Here is a 7,425-nt window from a genome sequence, read left to right on the forward strand (position 1 = left end):
CAGTCTGTGTCCAAAGCCAAACTTCATACAGACTCTATCGTTCTCAGTGGCCAGGGTCTTGGGGAAACTGTTATTGCAGGGTAACTCTCAAACAGAAAGGGACACCGGGACACCTTCTTCATGTAGGTGGGAGTCTCCCTCTACTCCTCAAAGCATGAGGAAGATTCCTGTTTGAAGGGAGAGTTTCCAGCGACCTCGAGAGTCTTGGAGTAGTTGCCAAGCTTTCTGTCAAGAGATTTAAAAGCCATTTACTTGTGTTTATTTTATATTTAATGAGTTGTTTAATGCCAAAGTCAGGCTGATGTCCTGTTTATTTTGGATACTGAGCATTTGCACACAATTTCACTTGAAATATAGGGTCAGGACTATAGGCCATCGCAGACCCTCAGAAAGATCTCCTTACAGCAGCATATGATTGACATTCTAGGTCAGATCAGAATATCCGTCTTTGATGGGTGTTTCATTCTGGGTGGCAACTCTAAACTGTGATCACAGGAGAGAGGTACACATAGGTGAAGACCTTGAAGAGAACTGTGTAAGAAAGACTTGTTCTTGTTGTTGTTGTGTGCCATCGAGTCAGCCCCGACTCATAGCAACCCCTCCTTGGGTTTCCAAGGCAGTATCACTACGGAAGTAGGATTGCCCAACCTTCCTTCCGAGGAGTGGCTGGTGGGTTTGAAGTAAGACTAGCTGCCTGAAAGTCTTGCTTCATGGCTATTCACAGAAAGGGTTAGGAACTTATAACCAGGAGATAGAAACAGCAACTTATACACACAAGTGAGTCCCTGGGTGGTACAGATGTTAACATGGTCAGCTGCTAGTTGATAGGTTGGAGGTTCAAGTTCACTAGGAGGTGCCTCTATTTCTGAAAAAGTCAGCCATTGAAACCCTGTGGAGCACAGCTCTACTCTGACATGCATGGGGTCACCATGAGTCAAAAATCACTTGACAACAACTGGTATACACACAAGAAAAAAAAGAAATCAGGGTGAGCCTAATGAGAATTGAACACTTGATCCACAGTGATATCCCTTATATTCCTTAGTGATGCAGGGTGAAGACTCAGGAGATGAGCATGCGAGAGGTCTGCTAACTGGGTAAGAGTGTGTGTGCTTTTAAGCTGAGCTTGACTAGCAAAGTGTGACTTTGGAAACCATCTTTGAGGCGGTTACCAACAGTGATGGCAGGCTTGAGTGCCAGGCAGGTACTCTCGGAACAATGAGAGTTTGACAAATGAATGCAATCTATGATGACGGAGACCAGCTACATTCGAGTCACTTCAAAGCCTCCAGCCAGCTCTCAGACTAGAATTGAGTTCTCGGTCTAATGGGTGGTATTGGTGCCATGCTGGACACCACATTCCTCAAAGTTCTACTGGGATTCTTAGAATCTGCCTGGAGGGGTGCTTCCATGGGCAAAGATGACTGGGAAATCCTGCACACCTCACTCCTCTTCAAAGATAAAGCAGCAACTGGAAGGCTGTGGAGAGACTTGCAGTAGAGAAACTCATTTGTCTGTGTTTAATACAAACCTGTTGCTACTGAGTCAAGTCCAACTCATGGCAACGACATGTGTGTCATGGTAGAACTGTGCTCCATAGGGTTTTCAGTGGCTGAGTTTTTCAGGAATACAGACAATGGTTGGACTTGAAACTCCAACTTTTTGGTTAGCTGCTGAGCACATTTACTGTTTGCATTACCCAGGGACTCCATGTTTAATACAATTCTTTTTGAAACTCTTTGATCACATTTTGAGAAATGCTGCTCTGATTTCCCACAGCTCCAGACAGGGGTGAGCAATTGTGATTAGCAGGAGTGTAGCATTCATGGGAGAAGTTAAAAGCATCTCCATCCACCTAGAGGAGGCCTCTTTTTGGATGTTCCCTCTTATCTTCTTCCTCTTCCCTCTGACTGGTGCAGAAGTATGAGTCTGAGACTTAAAAGGTTGAGGGAAATGTAGGGTTTCTTAGACTAGCTCTGCTGTTAGCCTTACAGAGAAATATTCCCTCTCTTCAGGCTCATTTTCCAAACCTGCATTCACAGATGGATAGGGTAGGTCAGGGTGAGTCAAGAAAACCCAGACTGTCTTTAATCCTCACCTTCCAACAGTGCCTTATGATATAAATGCTCCAACCTTCCTTCCCCTACTTATCCTCCCCCCAAGAAAAAAAACCTGTTGCCATCGAGTCAATTCCAACTTGTAGTGACCCAATAGGACAGAGTAGAACTGCCCCATAGAGTTTTGAAGGCTGTAAATCTTTTTGGAAGCAGATTGTCACACCTTTCTTCCACAGAGTAGCAGGTAGGTTCAAACCACTGACATCTTGGTTAGCAGCCAAGTGCTTTAACCATTGTGCCACCAGCGTGCCTTCGTAAGTGCTCCAGAACACTTCAAAAACAAGATAGTGCACCATCTTTCAGTCTGTAAGTTACCTTTGTAATGCCATTGTAATGCCTCTTATGTAGTTACCCCCACCCCACTAAGCAGAAGTAACCCAGGGGTCCTGTTGCACACAACCATATGTATATATGCATGCACTTTATACTATTACCTCATCGTATAAAGACCTCAGCTAAAACACATATTGTTTCTTCCACTTTCTTAAAAACAGACAAGTGAGTTATGATGGTGTCTAAAGTCATCCAATTTCAAGTGATGGGAAAGATCTGGCTCAGTATCACACATGTTCTGTAATTGGGAAAATAAAAATTTATTTGAGATATCCTCCTGTCTACTCCATCTGTCCTCTCTTCAGAAGAAGAAGCATAGGCTACAACTCTTACTATGACCCTTCCGTTCCTCAAAATACCTCAAAATGTAGCTGATAGGGGATTAGTGGGACCACAAGGTTCCATGTCCTGCAGGCTCGACAAATAATCACATTAATTATCTTCCTGGAAAGGCTATAGGTTTTGTTAAGTAACAAAAGGAGCTGAGAAGTGACTTCCCATCCAGCTTCTCCCAAGGCCCTTTTTGATGGGTGCGTCAAGTTCATCCATGTTTGGCTATTGACCAATCTAATCTTTTCACCCGTGGTGGTCCACAGCTGTACTCTCTTACCTTCACAGAGAATTCTAGCCTGCTCTGCTTTCTACTTCTCTCGTAGAGTCCACAGTCCCTAATTGTTTCTTTTCACTCACTTATGCCCCTCTGCCAACCCTGACCTGTGTCTTCAACAGTCCAGACCCTAGTCTTGGTGGAGCCCTGGGTGATCTAATTCTAGTCTGACTTCTATGTCTCTCTTTGAAATTTGTTGAAAGTACAATAAATAATGTATTATTGTCATAATTATTTCTGATTAATATTTTTACACTTACTAAAGTCTCAGAGAGATTAGGTCCACTTGGTCTAGGGGAGGGGCACCTTCCAGATAACTTACCCAGCAATTAAAGTGGCCTGTTAGTTGGAGGCCCAGGATGGCCAAGGACAGCTGGAGAGCTCTTCTTTGCCAGCAGCTCTGGTTAACATCGACCAGGAAAGCTCTTTGTAAACACATGAGTAATTGATCGTCCAGTGCTCACATAGCTACCGAGGATCTGAGCCCATATGACTCATTTGCGAGCAATTCCTGTCGTCTGGATGCCATAACATTGGAGGAATGATGATCGTTTCTTGGAGGTTCTTCTGTGGCCAGAGTTGCCAAGACCAAAGCTGTAATGGTTTGTTATGATGACCTTTGTTATTCCATTAGGCTCAATTGCTTTAAAAAATGATGTGTGCATACTTTAGGAACGTTTTTACCCTTTACGTTGACCTGACATCATAGTTTATATTACAAAATGTATTAATGACAGAGGAGTGTTTTCATGTCCCAAGGACAAATTTTAACAACCATAATCTGCCCTTAGTCATCATAAATATAAATGTATTGGTCAAACAGATCTCGTTAATGTGGCCAAGATAAATGCAAGTCTATATTTTAAGTCCTAGAGAGTATATTTGGATCTTTTTGTGGGGCTAAGAGATCTTGTATATGTGCTATCAGAAGGCTGAAAAATTAACATGTTTCTCCCTCTGGTTTTGATTTGGCCAGATATAAACGTCTTGGGGATGTCAAGTAGGATTTTTCACATAGTTTCTGAACACCATTAAGGCCTAATGGGGTAAATCTTAGTTCTTAAAGCTGTAGGCTTCTCATTAGGTTCATTTCAAGGCTTTTGAAAAGAAACAAAGATTTCAGGTTTAAGCAATGTGTTGTTCAAGAAACATTTTCTTGAATTATACTGTGTCTTAAAATTTTTATTATAGTGTCTACTCACCAACAGCCCCCCTCCCCAACATCCTGCTTCCTTGAGGAAACATTGAGTCCATTTTCTGCAGATGTGTCTGATATTTTGCATCATTCCAGTTGGCAATTTATATCTTAGCAGACCATGTTCTGGGCATGAGCTGTAAGACAGGATGAACACTTTGTTTTCTCTTTGTTATGCTGCAGTCTGAGAGGTGTTGGCCTCTATTGTTGGCATCCACATATCAAGCTGCTTAGGTAGGAAATAAACACTTGCTTAGGAAATTCTTTTTAATAGTATCTTTATTTAAACCATGAAAATATATTTAAGGCAATGGTGTCTCAAATAGCACTCTGTGAGAGCAGCCTGTTTACAGAGATGAGTTTATATTGCCCAGATATGGTAAACATCCTGCCATAGTTAACTTCCCCATAGATTGTGGTCACTAGCAAGGCTTGATAAGCACTTGGAGTTAAAACCATTGATCCTTCTGTTGAGCCTCTAAATCTACAGTGGTCTTTGGTAGTCTTTAGCAATATCAAGTACTGGGCCCTAGAAAGGTGATTTCACCTGGGATAACTTTTGTGCTGGTGATTGGATTATTTTCTAAATTTAATGATGTAAGTGTGTTGTGATAATCTTCTGTGTTGTTTTAACTTTTTGAGCTATTTTAAAACATATCACATCAAAGACTTAGAGGCCCTTTCTTGGAAAGACAGCCCAGGATGCCAACTGCTGAAAGAGCCCAACCCTACCATTCCATCAGGGACTCCACCCCCATCTAGACCATCAAGAACATCAACCCCATTCAGAGCATCAAGATCACTAACTTATCACAGACCATCATGGATCCAACCCTACCCAGGTCATCAAGATCCCCAATCCCATCAGGCCATCAAGAATCCCAACTCTATCCAGATCATCAAGTACCTCAACCCCATCCAAACCATGAAGAACCCCAACCCCATCCAGACCATCAAGACCTGCAACTCATCCTAGACCATCAAGATCTCCAACTCCACGCAGATCATCAAGAACCCCTCTTTCTAAGACTAGAGAAAAAAAATAAGAAGACGAAGAAATTGAAATTGAATATCTTTGAACATTACCTTCTATGAAGGTGAGATCATTTAACTTCAGACTTGCTTTTCTTATTTTGGCTCCTTTGGACTTAAAGAAGGATTTAATTTTGGACTTTGGACTCACTTTTGACATTGCAAAGGGGTTTATATTCAAATGTAGAATATCTTGTAGTCTGCATTTTATTGTTGGAGTGCCTTTATGGTATCATTTGATTTCACTGTGTGACCTCCAATAGATTATGTTTGTCAGTGTGGCTGGAAATAATTTGAAATGGAAAGTAGAGTAGGATATGCATTTTCCTTCTTAACTGCAGAAAGACCTTGAATAACAAAATGTCCCATGCTGACCTATTTTAGAACCTTATGGGGCAAAAATCCACATTCCCTGCCAGGGGTCCCAAGATGCCCTGCAAAGGGGCAGGAGCTAGTATTGGAGGAGGGAGCAAGCTTGTGCTGATAATAGTTCTAATCTCCTCTCAAGAAGCTGCTCCCACTTCTGGTTCACCATAGTCATAATGGTTATGCACAATGGCTTCAAAATACAAAAATTAGGGAAAATTTTTGGGTAGAGGTGGTAACTTCCTTTTCTCTGACCTTGCATTAATTAGCCCTGACCCCTCTCTGCCTCCTCACACTCTCCTCTTTAGGGGAGATCTGATTGGTAAATTTTGAAGCTGCAATAGGCCTTGCTCTTTCTTGTCACCTTTTCTCCTTGGGTTCTGCTTGCCCTCAGGGTGCTGGCACTGTGGTCTTGTTGGTCCATGAAGTGAATGGAGCAGAAAAGACCTTGCTCTAATTGTAAGCAGGGCTTTGAACTGGTTCTGCCCAGTTTAGTCATGACTGATGAAGTGAAGCCAGAAAGGACCTGAATTTGTAAAATGTGGGTGAATTGGAACATCCATAACAGGAAAAATAATAAGTCGAGGCCCTGCTGGAAACTCAGTCTCCCTCTTAGGAAATAAGAGCAGCAATAGCATTGTAGCAACCGAATCTCTTGACAAACAGAGTTGAATACAGAGGTTCCCCACTCAAAGATGGCGACTGATTTTGCTGCTTTGAATGTGTGCTGCTCTCCATAGTCCTGGCAATAATCAAATCTCCAGTATCATGTTCTGAAAAGGCTCACTATGGCTTTTCTGAGTCTCCCATTGGAAGACTTTGACTCATAACTTTTCCCATTCCGTTTATCTCCCTACTTTACCCCAATTTTAATAATTTGTCTCTGTTCTGATTTCAATTTGTTAGCCATGACTGCACCAGTTTGAACTAGTTCAAAGCCCTGATTGTAAGAGGCCTACAGTTGTTCAGTGTTGCTTGAGATTTGATGAATCAATTCAATCCTGAGGTTCAGTATTCAAAATTCCATTGGTTCTGTATTCCTATGCTACCTCTTCTAGCCTAGCTTTTAGAAATAATAAAGCAGATATTTTGATCTCAGGAGGGGAAAAAAAAAAGCCTACCACATTCAGCCATAAAGAGAAATGAAGTCTTGATGCATGCCACAACATGGATGAACCTTGAAAACATGCTGAGCTAAATTAGTCCATTGCAGCATTGCAAAAGGGCAAATACTGGAAGTAGATTGCCCAATCTTTCTTCCAGGGAGTGGCTAGTGTGTTTGAACTGCCAGCCTTCTGGTTAGCAGTCAAATGCCTTAGGCATTATGCCACCAGAGTTCCTTGTATGATCTTACTTACATGAAATAAGCAAACATATACAAAAACAAAACTAAACACACTGCTGTCAAGTCAGATCTGACTCATAGCAATCCCTCCTTGGGTTTCCAAGGCAGTATCACTACAGAAGTAGATTACCCAACCTTCTGAGGAGTGGCTGGTGGGTTTGAACCACCAGCCTTCTGGTTAGCAGTCTAATGCCTTAGGCACTATGCCAGCAGAGCTCCCAAGCAAATATATAGAAACCAAAAATTGTTAGTGGCTATGAGGGGTGGGAGGAGAAGGAAAAAGGAAGTTTTGGCTTAGGAATATAGAGTTTATGTTAATAATGGTGAAATAATTTGGAAAAGGATACCAAGAAGAGTTGCACAACTTTAAGAATGTAACCAGTGTCATTGAATTATGCATATAGAAATTGCTGAACTGCTTGCTGTGTAT

The sequence above is a fragment of the Orycteropus afer genome, unplaced genomic scaffold (assembly GCF_000298275.1).
Source record: "Orycteropus afer afer isolate SDZICR_OR568_19922 unplaced genomic scaffold, OryAfe1.0 scaffold00039, whole genome shotgun sequence".
Taxonomy (NCBI): Eukaryota; Metazoa; Chordata; class Mammalia; order Tubulidentata; family Orycteropodidae; genus Orycteropus; species Orycteropus afer.